This window comes from Staurois parvus, unplaced genomic scaffold (assembly GCF_062004578.1).
Source record: "Staurois parvus isolate SC_StPar_1 unplaced genomic scaffold, SC_StPar_1.0 ptg001783l, whole genome shotgun sequence".
Lineage (NCBI taxonomy): Eukaryota > Metazoa > Chordata > Amphibia > Anura > Ranidae > Staurois > Staurois parvus.
In genome coordinates, this window is record NW_028319579.1 from 1 (window position 1) to 15370 (window position 15370).

The 15370-nt window shown below is 50.7% G+C and overlaps 1 long non-coding RNA gene across 1 annotated transcript in view; it reads right to left on the reverse strand.

The window, feature by feature from the left end:
* Positions 1-9323: 9323 nt before the first annotated feature.
* The window catches only part of LOC149434298 (uncharacterized), a 122628-nt gene continuing 116581 nt past the window's right edge, over positions 9324-15370 (reverse strand). Inside the window, exon 3 of the long non-coding RNA XR_016308772.1 lies at positions 9324-9829. This is a non-coding gene — a long non-coding RNA (uncharacterized LOC149434298). The remainder of the gene's footprint in view (positions 9830-15370) is intronic.

The window sequence follows — 15370 nt, forward strand, 5'->3', positions numbered from 1 at the left end:
GCCGGCATCTCAGTCCAGGAAGTAGATGGTGACCCTGGATGATGCCTGAACAGGGATGGTGCCGCCCTTCTGGAGAGAAAAGCAGATGCAGGCATTGTCAGGGGAAGTCTGGTGATCTCTGGGAGAGGGAATAAATACCCGGCTGTGCTGAATGATACAATATTTCCTGATGTTATCATTGTTGATGCACCAACTGACCCCACAACCCGTCAGGAGATCTCTATCATTTATGAGTCCGCCATTATCTATGTGGAATGTGTTGGATGGTCTGTGTGGTTTGTTTCCTTGAAAGCCGAGAAACATGAGAGCTGCTAAAAATATAAATAAAAAAAAAATTAAATAAATCTAGCTGCTATTTACTGTCTCAGAGCAGGTGGAGAGCAAAATTGCATGCAAAGGGGTGGGGGGGGCCGGGAGCCCAAAGAGGGAGAGGCGCAGAGTGCCGCTGGTCAGCAGGGAGAGGCGCAGAGTGCCGCTGGTGACGCAGGGAGAGGCGCAGAGTGCCGCTGGTGACGCAGGGAGAGGCGCAGAGTGCCGCTGGTGACGCAGGGAGAGGCGCAGAGTGCCGCTGGTGACGCAGGGAGAGGCGCAGAGTGCCGCTGGTGACGCAGGGAGAGGCGCAGAGTGCCGCTGGGGACGCAGGGAGAGGCGCAGAGTGCCGCTGGTGACGCAGGGAGAGGCGCAGAGTGCCGCTGGTGACGCAGGGAGAGGCGCAGAGTGCCGCTGGTGACGCAGGGAGAGGCGCAGAGTGCCGCTGGTGACGCAGGGAGAGGCGCAGAGTGCCGCTGGTGACGCAGGGAGAGGCGCAGAGTGCCGCTGGTGACGCAGGGAGAGGCGCAGAGTGCCGCTGGTGACGCAGGGAGAGGCGCAGAGTGCCGCTGGTGACGCAGGGAGAGGCGCAGAGTGCCGCTGGGGACGCAGGGAGAGGCGCAGAGTGCCGCTGGGGACGCAAGGAGAGGCGCAGAGTGCCGCTGGGGACGCAGGGAGAGGCGCAGAGTGCCGCTGGTGACGCAGGGAGAGGCGCAGAGTGCCGCTGGTGACGCAGGGAGAGGCGCAGAGTGCCGCTGGGAACACAGGGAGATTGATCGCTCAGTCCTGCACAGTGCAAGACGAAGTTGAACAACGCGGAGTCGGGAGAGGCCTCCATCTTGGTTGCCCCCCTCCCTCGCAGCATTGTGCCCATGGTGGGTGCCTCTGCCTGGCCCCGATGTGACTGAGCCCATCTACAAATCCCACCATTCCTAGGCCACATTGGTGGTAGTTGGTTGCTCAAGTACTGCTCCCCCGTTCTATCCACACCCAAAAATTCCTATTTTTTCGGGGATCCCCCCGTGTGGGGGGGAGACAATCCGTTTGGTGGGGTTGCCGCCAGCCCTGGTTTACATTCGCTCTCTAGGGACCTCTCAAGGAGGGAATGGTGTTTGATGAGCACATCTCTCGTATTCCGCTTTGTAGGCATTGATCTCCGGCTCTTCAGGTGGCGCCCCCCCCCCTTCAGGTGGCGCCCCCCTCCGTACACCGCTTTGACCGAGTGGCCACTTCAGAGCGCGCCCACGCCACATTCGCCGCGCCGCTGTGTGTACTTTCCTCTGTTTATTCTGCAGCGTGAAGGAAGACGATTCAGGCGTGCCGTACAGGTAGAGAGCCGGGCCCCCACCTCCCCACACGCTCTTATCGGGGCCCGGAGGCGCCAGGCGTGGAGCAGCGCACAAAAGAGCGAAAAAAAAAATCAGAGAGTGGCCAAACGACAACCAATATTTGACTTTGGCAGAAAGTAAACTCATAAAAAGCCTTCCAGTGCATGTTTACCGAAAGCTCGCTACGGCCGGGATCTGCGTGGAAACCACACGTCACCGTGCGCAGTGCGAGGGATCTGCGGGGAACCACACGTCACCGAGCGCAGTGCGAGGGATCTGCGGGGAACCACGCGTCACCGGGCGCAGTGCGAGGGATCTGCGGGGAACCACACGTCACCGAGCGCAGTGCGAGGGATCTGCGGGGAACCACACGTCACCGAGCGCAGTGCGAGGGATCTGCGGGGAACCACGCGTCACCGGGCGCAGTGCGAGGGATCTGCGGGGAACCACACGTCACCGAGCGCAGTGCGAGGGATCTGCGGGGAACCACGCGTCACCGGGCGCAGTGCGAGGGATCTGCGGGGAACCACGCGTCACCGGGCGCAGTGCGAGGGATCTGCGGGGAACCACGCTTCACTGGGCACAGTGCGAGGGATTGCGGGGAACCACGCGTCACCGGGCGCAGTGCGAGGGATCTGCGGGGAACCACGCTTCACTGGGCACAGTGCGAGGGATTGCGGGGAACCACGCGTCACCGGGCGCAGTGCGAGGGATCTGCGGGGAACCACGCGTCACCGGGCGCAGTGCGAGGGATCTGCGGGGAACCACACTTCACGGGGCGCAGTGCGAGGGATCTGCGGGGAACCACACGTCACCGGGCGCAGTGCGAGGGATCTGTGTGGAAACCACACGTCACCGAGCGCAGTGCGAGGGATCTGTGTGGAAACCACACGTCACCGGGCGCAGTGCGAGGGATTGCGGGGAACCACACGTCATCGAGCGCAGTGCGAGGGATTGCGGGGAACCACGCGTCACCGGGCGCAGTGCGAGGGATCTGCGGGGAACCACGCGTCACCGGGTGCAGTGCGAGGGATCTGCGGGAAACCACGCTTCACTGGGCACAGTGCGAGGGATTGCGGGGAACCATGCGTCACCGGGCGCAGTGCGAGGGATCTGCGGGGAACCACACGTCACGGGGCGCAGTGCGAGGGATCTGCGGGGAACCACACGTCACGGGGCGCAGTGCGAGGGATCTGTGGGGAACCACACGTCACGGGGCGCAGTGCGAGGGATTGCGGGGAACCACGGGTCACCGGGCGCAGTGCGAGGGATTGCGGGGAACCACGGGTCACCGGGCGCAGTGCGAGGGATTGCGGGGAACCACACGTCACCGGGCGCAGTGCGAGGGATTGTGGGGAAGTCCCTTTCTTCGTGTGCGTCGCTCAGAAGATGGCCATCCCCAGCAGATGGAGCGCCAATCTCAAGTCGAGGGTGTGCAGATGGCTGCGTCCCCCTGTTGGGACAACTGGGCGGGATCCAGGGTCCCATTGTGAGAGACGTGGGGTGGTTGGGGAAAAAAATGTACATTTTTTTTGTTGTTTTTTTTTTGTTTTTTTTGTTTTTTTTGTTTGGGGTTTTTTGTTTTTTTGGGGGGGGTTGTTTTTTGCTTTTTTTTTTTGTTTGTTTTATTTTGGGTTGTTTTTGGTTGTTTTTTTGGGGGGGAGGACTTTTGTGTTTTTGTTTTTTTTTAGTTTTTTTTGTTTGTTTTTGTGTTTTGTTTTTTTTTGGTGTTTTTTTTAAATGATGTATATGCCTCAGTCTGTCACTAACACAGACACAGATTTTCGCTCCTAATTTTTATTTCCTGTTGATCCTGATCCCCCTTTTTTTTCACTTCCTGTGACAACACTGTTCGTTCTGCGGTGAAATTGAAAAGCGCTGTTGTCACCTTGTGGACTTGGGGCCCAAGCGCATGGATGGTCGCAGCTGCTCTATGTGCAATGCGTTGTGGCGGCCAACAAAAGTGGAGTTCTGATTTAAAGCGATATTAAACCCAAAATTAAACATTTATTATATTTCGGCTTTCCAGTTCTTAGATGAAGTGGCTGCATTTGTTTTCTTTTATTATAATTGTGTTCTCTGCCCTCCTGGTGACAACTGCTCCCCCCCCCCCCCACCTTTTTTTTTTTTTCTTTATGGGTGTCACAGGGACAAGAAGTGAAATAAACAGATGATGGGCATTGTATCACTTTTTCTTGTGATATTAAAAAAAAAAAAAAGTTGTCCGGAGTCGGGCTTTAAACAAATAAAATCTAGAAAAACAGAAAATGCGGTTGATCCATTCAGCAGATCATCGGTGAACAATGCAGGCTATGTGACCAGAAATGGGCTGTGATGACATGAAAATAACTGACATTTTTCCCCGCGGTAGTCAGGTGATCGGCGATCTTCTCCTATGGGGTGAGGTAAGGCGACGGGCTCCGCCTCTAAACTGAGAGATTGTTGTTGGGAAAAAATTGTCTCTCGTTGTATATTGGATGGGACTGGTGCGAGGTTGGAGGAGTTGTCACCGAAGCGGGAGGTAGGAGGAGAACTTCCACTAGGGGGCCGTGTTCCAGTGAAAACTGTCCAAGGGGCTCATTCACAATCGCGGGAGGCACTCCTGCTCCTCTGAAAAGTGGTCTATGCTCGAATCGCTTTTTAGAGGCATTTGGCAGGTGGTCAGGAGGCAATACGTCGCCTCCTCACCCATAATCGCCATAGTACCGTGCCGCAACCGGTTCCGACGCAACGCCATGGAACGTATAGCATGATGTTCACATGTAAGGTCAGGGGGTGGTCAAACCAGGAGGTCGAGCCGTGGTTTTTCCACCCCCTGACCACCCACCTGCACACTAACATACGGAACCTTGGTTAAGTACATCCAGCGGAATAGGTCAATTATTTTATATGCAAATGTTGACTTTCCTGTAAAAGTCGGTCTTCTCCAAGATTCGTTGGCTTCAAGAGCCGTGAAGATTGCATGGTGGGGTAACCTTCACCAACCAATCGGCAATCATTCGTCGAGGATCTGGGTGAAATCCTTGTGATTGGTTGCTGTGTGTAATAGCCAGTGCTGGGACAAGGTCATCCGGAGCCTGGGGTGAACATGCCAAACTGCGCCCCCCTTCCCCCCCCCCAATGTATGAGCGTTACGTGTCAGTAAAAAATCTCCCCCACAAAAAACCTGCATGCTTACCCCCAAACATACATTCCCCCTCCTTCCAGTAGAAAGCTGCTCCCCCCCCCCCCCGCTGAAATGTCCCCTCCCAGCACCAATCTTTACCTCCCCATCCCCCAAATGCCCCCTCCCTAAAAAAAAAATCACCCCTCCTAGCACAAATCCTTTTATCCCTAAAAGTTCCCCTCCTAGTACATATTTCCCTCCCACACTCCAAATCCCCACCTCCCAGCACAAATCCCCCCTCAATCCCCCCTCCTACAACAAATCCACCCCTATTCCCCCTTCCAACACAAACCCCCCCCCCCCATCCCCCTCCCAGCACAAATCACCACTCTCACCGCACACTCCATAATTTCCCATGTTAGAACAATACTTACCCCATGCCGCCCATCCAGCAAAAATCCCCTCCCCCCAATCTCCCACCTACCTCCCATGATACCACAGTGCCCAGGGCAGCCGCCCCTCCTGGCCCTGGTTATAGCACTTTGCAGGCAATCCCTTTCCTTGTGGAATAAGCCCCTAATTATAAAAGAGGGTCAGCTGGGGGGTCCCTTCAGGGGGTCTTCAGATGAGGCTTCCTATGAGGCCTTCAATTTTATGACGTGATACCCAGGTAGGAGACAGTGGTGTACAGAATCCATTCTGGCCCCCAAGGCCCCCCCCATGTATAATACAAATATTATGGGAGAGAGCAGGACTTGAGTCAACACCGACTTGTTTGGGTTCTTAAAGCATTTTTAGGATCCTTGTAAAATTCAGCATTTTGGGCAGCCGCTTCCAAGAACAACATACTGGAAATGCTCTGCGGAGCCGCGACGTTACCGCAAGGAATGTTCCGTCACGCTCACCCCCCCCCCACCCCCACCTTTATACCCACATACATTTAACCCTCCTTCCATAACCCTTTCCATGAGAGACCTATCACAGGAGGAATGACGCAGGAAAGGGCGACAGACGATAAATTACAATCAAAAGTAGAAATTCCGACACTAGAAATGAGAATCCAAAATGGTGGCTAAGTGGTTGGCACCTCTGCCTTGCCGCACCAGGCTCCTCGGTTTGAGGCCTGGCCAAGGAGGAGCTTGGGTTTGGTCAATGTCAATCATCAATGATGTCACAAGTATCCCGCCCCTTTGTGTGCACCGCGGAGCTGGAATCCCCAGTTGGTTGGCCAGTTGAAGAAAGTGGAATAATGGCGCTGGACCCGTAAAGGTTTATCTTCTTGGCAGGGGCGGACTGACGGCTCATGGGGCCCCCGGGCAACAGGGGATCATGGGGCCCCTGTGTCCTTGCCCAAACTCAAAAAAGCCTATGAAAAAGATACCAGGGGCATCTCATGGGGCCCCCTACTGACCCCGGGCCCTCGGACAGTGCCGAGTTTCCATATGGTCAGTCCGCCCCTGCTTCTTGGTGTTACCATCTAAATCAGGGGTGTCAACCTGGTGGCCCTCCAGCTGTTGCCAAACTACAAATCCCATTAGGCATTGCAAGACTGATGGTTACAAGCACGACTCCAAAAGGCAGAGGCATGATGGGACTTGTAGTTTCGCAACAGCTGGAGGGCCGCCATTTTGACACCCCTGAGTATTGATGAAGGTGGCCTGATTCCCGTGAAAGTGACACCTGCACCCCAGAGCAGCCTTGCCCAACCTGTCCGGCACAGAGGAGCCCTTGAAAGTACTTTGTGGTCCCAAGGAACCCCGGCTAAAAAAATGACTCTTCTCTACAACTCCTGATACATTTGTGTGATGGTCGGTGGGAAGAATAGACATTTCGTTTTGTTGCGAATCGAAATTCAGATGAAATTTTCATTAATCGGTGATTCGGATGTATTCGAATTTCCAAATGACAACAGTAGCAAATTTAAACGAATACAAAATAACAAAACTACATTTAGTCTGAAATGATGAATTATCCGAATTCGACTCACATTCGAAAAGAATTTTGAAAACTAAATTGAATTCAAAAAAGGAATGCTTAATGTAAACTATTGCTGATTTTTGATTCAAAGACTGTGTGTATTAGAATATAGCCGTAGTATGAAATTCAAATTTTGAAAAGAATAGAAAAAAATAAAATAGAGCAGAAACAATATAGCAGTCTTACGAAATTCGAATAAAAAAAAAATAGAATAAAATAGAGTAGAAAATAAAGGAACAGAATAGAAAATAAAGGAATCGAATAGAGAATAGAATACACATAAATATTAAGAATATAGCCATCTTTCAAACTTCAAATAGAATAAAATAGAATAGAAAATAAAGGAATACAATGGAATATAAAGGAACAGAATAGAGAATAGAATAGAAAATAATAAAATATAATTAAATATTAAGAATGTGGCCATCTTTCAAACTTCATATAGAATAAACTAGAATAAAACAGAATAGAATAAAACAATAGAAAAGAACAGAGTAAACCGAATAGATTAGAGAAAAAAAGAATGGATTAGAATAAAATAGAATATAGCCGTCTCACAAAATTCAAATTTTGAATTGAATAGAATAAAATAGAATATAGCCATCTTCTGAAATTCAAATTTCGGATAGAATAGAACCAGTTATTCTTCACAAATGAATTAAGATCAATTTGGATATTTTCAATTTAAATTCGATGCGAATATTTCATATCCATTGGAAAAATTTGTATCCGGTTGAAATGAAATTTAGTAACTTAAGGAATCGATCCGAAATGAAACAAAATGATTTTATTTTCGTTCTGCGCGTGTCTAGGGAGGAATGCTCCTAACACTAGGAAGGGAAGTTTTGGGGGGATTGTGCTGGGAGGGGGGATGTAGGAATTTGTGCTAGGAGGGGGGGGGTGTACAGGGATGGGTATTTGGAAGGGTAGAGGATTTAGGGGATTTGTGCTGGGAGGAGTGATTTTTTTTTTTTGGGGGGGGGGTGATTTGTGCTAGAGGGATTTGTGAAGAGAGAAGATTTGAGCTGAGGGGGGGGGGGATTATTGTATTGGAATCCCCCACCACTACCCCGCCAAAGCACCTTGGTCCCATGTTGGTGTGCACAAGGGCCTCCTTTTTTTTGGGGGGGAGGGATTGTGCTAGTAAGGAAGATTGAGGGGGACTTGTGCTAGGAAGGGAAGTTTTGGGGGGATTTGTGCTAGGAGGGGGGATAGAGGAGAAATTTGAGGGTAGAGGACTTATAGGATTTTTTGCTGGGAGGAGTGATTTTTTTTTGGGGGGGGATCGACTTGTGCTGGAGGGATTTGCAGAGAGAGACAATTGGAGCTGAGAAGGGGGATTATTGGAACCCCCCCCAAAGCACCTTGATCCCATGTTGGTAAGCACAAGGGCCTCCTTTTTTTGGGGGGGGGGGTTGTGCTTGTATGGAAGATTGAGGGGGACTTGTGCTAGGAAGGGGAGTTTTGGGGTGATTTGTGCTAGGGAGGGGGATGATTAATTTGTGCTGGGTGGGGGATTTGGGGGGGGTGCTGGGATGGGAAATTTTAAAGGTAGAGGATTTGTGCTGGGAGGAGTGATTTTTTTTTTTGGGGGGGGGTCAATATGTGCTGGAGGGATTTGTGGTGATGGAGGATTTGAGAGCTGGTGAGTGGTGATTATTGGAATCCTTCTCACCACCCCCCAGCAAAGCACCTCGGTCCAATGTTGATGAGCACATGGGCCTCTTTTTTTTTCGGGGGGGAGGGGGGGTTGTGCTGGTTAGGAAGATTTAAGGGGACTTGTGCTTGGAAGGGAAGTTTTGGGGGGATGTGTGCTAGTAGGCAGGATTGAGGAATATTTGTGCTGGGATGGGGGATTTGTGGGGGGGGTGTACTAGTTAGGAAAATTGAGGGGTACTTGTGCTAGGAAGGGACGTTTGGGGGGACTTGTGCTAGGAGGCAGGATGGAGGAATATTTGTGCTGGGAGGGGGGATTTTTTCGGGGGGAAGTGCTAGTTAGGAAGATTGAGGGGGACTCGTGCTAGGAGGCAGGATGGAGGAATATTTGTGCTAGGAGGGGGGATTTGTGGGGGGGGTGCTAGTTAGGAAGATTGAGGGGGACTTGTGCTAGGAGGCAGGATGGAGGAATGTGTACTGGGAGGTGGGATTTGTGGGGGGGATGTGCTAGTTAGAAAGATTGAGGGGGACTTGTGCTTGGAAGGGAAGTTTTGGGGGGATGTGTGCTAGGAGGCAGGATGGAGGAATTTGGGGGGGGGGATGTACTAGGATCTTGGAGGGGGTGCGATTTGGCATGTTCGCCCTGCGCTCCACATGACCTTGTCCGGTACTGGCCACCCGGGGCTCTGTTATAGAGATCTCCCCACATTTCCGGTCGCAGTGACCGCGGGGTCTCCACAAACCTTCTCTGTCAACGGAAAACATTGAAATCCCGAAAGGGACTCTAATCCTTCCCTACGAGATCCGAAGCGGGAAATGAAAGGCTTTGGCTGGGCACTCCCCTCCACTAGAACCTTCCGTTGTGTATACAGAGGGGCAATGGCACCTTTTCATGGTTCCTCCCCCTTTCATAAACCGTTTTCCATCGTTATCAAATGAAATACAAATTTGATTTGTGGTTGTGATGTATTTATTTCCCTAAATATAGATCCTTCAACACTCTACAACAACACTTCGGCCCACAGATACAAAATCTCGGCGGGTCTATGAAGGGTGTTGCTGGCGGCATCTCTTGACGTTTCTTCACGGATCCAAATCCAGGCCAATGAGAATGGTCTGATGTCATTTATAATCCATAAAGCATTCTGATTGGTTGAAGGAAATGATAGATATCCAAGGTGGAACCAATGTTGTCCACTGCGCTGCCAGTCCAGAAAGAGACGATCATGAGACGAATCCTTGCTGCCATTTTCTGTAGGACCATTGATCTGCCCACATTTGTTGGTTAAAACCATTCATAATCCTGAAGGATTTTTATCTGTTTTTGCGTTTTCGTTTTTGTTTTGATTCCTTTCGCATAAGAGGCATTCAGGGTTCGTCTGACCCTCCAACACAACGGCTTGATTATCTGCGCGGTGACTGGTCGTAGGGTCCGTATTTCAGCCTCGGACACCTGGAAAACATAGTTACATAGTGTTACATAGTTACATAGTGTTACATAGTGTTACATAGTTACATAGTGTTACATAGTTACATAGTTACATAGTGTTACATAGTGTTACATAGTTACATAGTTACATAGTGTTACATAGTTACATAGTTACATAGTGTTACATAGTTACATAGTGTTACATAGTTACATAGTGTTACATAGTTACATAGTGTTACATAGTTACATAGTTAGGCCGGCCATACATGCGTCGATTCCAAACGAGTTTTCGTTTGAAAATCGGACCTAAGAATAATCGGTCGATTTTCGCTCTGTTAGTGGGGCGATGGCACCGGACGATTTTCGTGGTTCCTCCCCATTTCGTTAATCGGGCATGCTGTAAAATTTGTGAAAAACAACCAGTTTTCACAATCATTGGTGGCACCATCGGATTACAGAACGAAAGGTGTTTTAGAAAAATTGTTCGGAATTCGACCCATGTATGGCCACCTTTAGCTGAAAAAAGACAAAATTCATCCAGTTCAACCATTAAAAAAAAAAAAAGTTATAATCCTACATCCACAGTTGATCCAGAGAAAGGCAAAAAAACAGCGAAGCACGATCCAATTTGTTCCTGCAGGGGAATAAATTCCTTCCTGATCCTTAATGTCACCTTAAGAGTTCCCTTCACTGGAACTAGGGGGCCAAGCCCACCCCCTGAAAAACACCCCCACACCATAATCCCCCCTCCACCAAACTTTACACTTGGCACAATGCAGTCAGGCAAGTACCGTTCTCCTGGCAACCACCAAACCCAGACACACCCATCAGATTGCCAGACAGAGAAGCATGATTGGTCACTCCAGAGAACACATCTCCACTGCTCTAGAGTCCAGTGGCAGCGTGCTTTACACCGCGGCATCCGACGCTTTGCATTGCACTTGGTGATGGAAGGCTTGGATGCAGCTGCTCGGCCATGGAAACCCATTCCATGAAGTTCTCTACGCACTGTTGTTGGGCTCATCTGAAGGCCACACCAAGTTTGGAGGTCTTTAGCTATTGACTCTGCAGACAGTTGGCGACTTCTGCGCACTGTGCGCTTCAGCATGCGCTGACCCCGCCCTGTCATGTGACGTGGCCTACCACTTGGTGGCTGAGTGGCTGTTGTTCCCAGTGGCTTCCACTTTGTTATAATCCCACTAACAGTTGAGCGTGGAATATTTAGTAGCCAGGAAATGTCACGGATGGACTTATTGCCCAGGTGGCCACCTATCACGGGACCACGCTTGGAGTCACTGAGCTCCTGAGAGCGACCCATTCTTTCACCAATGTTTGTAGAAGCCGTCTGCATGCCTAGGGGCTTGATTGTATACACCTGTGTCCATGGAGGGGATTGGAACACCTGAATCACATGATTGGGAGGGGATTGGAACACCTGAATCACATGATATGGAGGGGATTGGAACACCTGAATCACATGATTGGGAGGGGATTGGAACACCTAAATAACATGATATGGAGGGGATTGGAACACCTGAATCACATGATATGGAGGGAATTGGAACACCTGAATCACATGATATGGAGGGGATTTGGAACACCTGAATCACATGATTGGGAGGGGATTGGAACACCTGAATCACATGATATGGAGGGGATTGGAACACCTGAATCACATGATATGGAGGGGATTGGAACACCTGAATCACATGATATGGAGGGGATTGGAACACCTGAATTACACGATATGGAGGGGATTGGAACACCTGAATCACATGATATGGAGGGGATTGGAACACCTGAATCACATGATATGGAGGGGATTGGAACACCTGAATTACACGATATGGAGGGGATTGGAACACCTGAATCACATGATATGGAGGGGATGGGAACACCTGAATCACATGATATGGAGGGGATTGGAACACCTGAATCACATGATATGGAGGGGATTGGAACACCTGAATCCAATGACATGGAGGGCTGGCCCAATACTTTTGGCAATACAGTGTATCTATTTGATAGTGTCACCGCTCTAGTGGGTGTCACCTGAGTGCGGTCAGGGCCCCCATAGGGACACCACTGGTGTGTTGTGAGTGTCCATAAGGGCATGTGAAGCACATTGCAATTAAACGAAAGGCTCCACCTGCGATTATTGGGGTTACCTGCCTTTATTGGGGTTACCTGCCTTCGGTACAACTAGCAGGAACATAAACCCAATTGAATGTGACTATAGCTATACTATACCATGGCCTGAATATACGGGAACCTTCATAGACAATTGCCACTTTTGGAATTTGAGGACAAGACTGGTGGATCAATGTTCTGGGCATGGGTGCAAATTTGCATCTGAATGCCGTGTTAGTAACTTGCCCTCTGAGGCTATCATCACTTCTATCATCAGATCAGCACTTCAAAGCATTGGATCCTAGCACAGGGTTGTATGTGTTAGGGTGTGAAGAGTGCGGTTCACACCTCCTGCTATAGACCTTGCACCCCATTATGTGGAGTAGCTTCAAGCTGCAGATGTCTGCATTTAGCTGTGAGACCCCCCCAACCCCTCCTCCCGTGTAAAGTAATTATCACTTTTAGAAACACATCCATTAGTGGTGCTGAAAAAAATCATGAGGAGCTAGGGCAAGCTGTTAGAGTTGTGACCTGACGAAGTCATGAGAAGTGTAGCACCCTCCTAGAAGAAGGTTGCTAGACAGGCTCAGGTAAATCTATTTTTTGGCTCCTCGTTGTGAGATTATTTTGCATTGTTCTGGGTCTCCAGGCTCAACTAGTTCTCCTTCTCTTCTAGTGAAATCTACAATGTGTTGGGTTGGAAGAGGTAGGCCCTGGGCCTAAATATTTATGTGGTCGCAGCCAATCCCTGGGGAAGAATGCCCAGTAGGTGGCTGGGGGGTGCATAAATAGTGTGAGGCCTGGGGCAGCATGGTTCTTGTCCAGGAGGAGAAGATCCCAGCCTGACGGGCTGTTGCCCTTCTGGACAGTGTAGATGAAGTCTACAAGCGTTCCTCAAGGTCCCAGCTCAGTGAGAGCTAGGGGTGCCTATTTGCTGGGAGCAGTTGGCACCAAATCAAGCGGATTCACTGAGGATCTGGCCTGGTGTCTCACAGGAGAAGAGTCTGGCCGATATTGGATGGATGCATCTAAATATAAAGGGACATTGTGAGAACAGGTATGGATATAGGATCCTAGTGACGGCTCTCAGCTTTAACCCATCGGCTATTTGCTCCACCACTGGTGGATTGAGACCTTTCCTTGGCGTCCCAAGGTTGCTGTCCCCCAATTGTTTGCCGGGAGGGGAATTATTCTGAAGAGTGTAGGCAAGGCAGATAGTGTCCTCTGGTTTCTTTGTGCACTAAATAAAGAGTATCCCAAAGCTCACCCTGCACCCTAACCATGTTCAATGAGCATTAACGCATACAAAGACATCCCTTGCCTGGTCATTGAGTTGTGAGACTGTTCGAGTTGTTGTGTGCCTGGCTGCTTGGACACCCAAATGGGACGAGAACCTGCCCAGCAGGGACCTGCACTACAGAAGTTTTAAGGTACTCAGACATGAGATGATGGTTCAGTAGTTGCTTGCCAGTCGGGAGGGTTGATCGGACAGTTCAGAAAATCTGCAGCCATTGCCTTTTATTCCCTCAGAGTCACCGTGATGATGTGGCGTTGCAGTGCAATGCCTTCCGGCAATTATTTGCTCCCTTCCTCTTATATAGCCTACTGTTATGATCCGCCAGGCGGAGCCTTCCGGCTGCCAACTGATAGACCAACCCAGAGCGTGGGGTCTAAGCCCGGGCTGTGCCTTCACCAGGGCCCCTGATGGTGGGGATGGACTTGAAACAGTCCCGGGCCAGGTCACGACCTCTGGGCGGGCCCACCAGCGGCTGGGAAGGCCTCCGGGGATGCGTGTAGGTACCGGGAGAGCCAGATATGAGGCGGATGACGGCCCCAGCAGGGTGGCACGGATAGTGGTTCCGTGGGGGGTAAGCGGGGTACCAAATCAGCGGGCAAGGAGTAGTCAGGTCACATGCAGGGTCAGCCAGGTAAATCAGTCCGTAGAATAGTCAGGATATCCGAGTCAAAACACAGGGGCAGGCAGAGTAGTCAGGACAAGCCGGGTCAAACACAGGGGCAGGCAGCGTAGTCAGGGTCGAAAACAGGGTCACAGAACAGGAGCAGGTATCCAGGATCACATAAGACCTTGCGGCAATGGGTGACAGTGCAGGGCATCTTTAAATAGTGCGCCCTGCACTGTCATTGGCTGGCTGGGACGTGCCCCCGGCTGTCATTGGACGCCTGAGGCGCGCCCTCGACTCTCTACTGCGCATGCGCGGCGTCCTGTCAGCCGCGGCTCGCCGCCAGTGCGCATGCGTGGGGGGACGGCGCCGTGATGCAGGATTCCGGCGCCGTGATCCCTGACACCTACATGCAGAACTTCCTAATATTTCTTCCATGAGAAGAGTAGCCACCTACTAAAGTGACAATGCCCCTCATTAGTCCACATCAGGGGCAGACTGACAACTCATGGGGCCCCCCCCCCCCGCAATAGGGGATCATGGGGCCCCTGTGTCCTTGCCCAAACTCAAAAAAGCCTATGAAAAAGGTACCAGGGGCATCTCATGGGGCCCCCTACTGACCCCGGGCCCTCGGGCAGTGCCCGAGTTTCCAAATGGTCAGTCCGCCCCTGGTCCACGTATAAATCAAACTTTTGGATGGGTATAGAGGCACGCCTAATATAAAGGTCCATCACACTTGAGGGCTCATTGATGGAGTTTATTGAAGTCAACAGTGTACAGGTAGCAGTTAAATCCAATGCACTTGGGGGGGTGAAACGCCTCCCCCTTCATCAGGGCTGAAGTGGTGGATGCGATTTTGGATGCCTATGATGAGGCTGGATCGGAGTGGTTGGATCAGATACTTTACAAGTTGCATCACATCTCTAGTCCAAGGCTATCCACCACTTTAGCCCTGATGAAGGGGGAGGTATTTTCCCCAAAAAGCATTGGAGTTATCTGTTACCTTTGAATTAATTTCAATAGACTCCTTCAGTTTACCCTCCAGTGTGACCTGGGCTGCTGCTAAGGCAATAAAGCCAGTACTCAATTACTGTGCCTGGCCCCCATCAGTTCAAAAGGGGGGCACGGCACCCTACAGCTGACACCGATCTTCTTGTGGCTCCCCTGCAGCACTGCCAACTTCTCCTCCACTCCCTCCCTACCACTGTGCTGCAGGGCAATCCGTTCTAGTATCTGCGTCCCCCCCCCCACCCAACTGGCTCTGATCCACCCCCACCACTATCCGTGCCCCCTTTTGAGCTCTTTCCCCTGCAGTGTTGCTGCCTTCCCTCCCTGTCCTTGTGTTCTTCTTGTTGTAACTAATTTAACAAATAAAGATATTGGATTCTCAATGCTGTTTTTTTGCCTGTTATTTTTTAACTCCCATTGCAAGTGGATATGGCAAATAACGATCTTCCTAGCTTATTCCAGCCTTGCTCAACTTTTGTACCCCAGAGGAACCCATGTAAGTAATTCTCAGATCTCCAGAAAACTC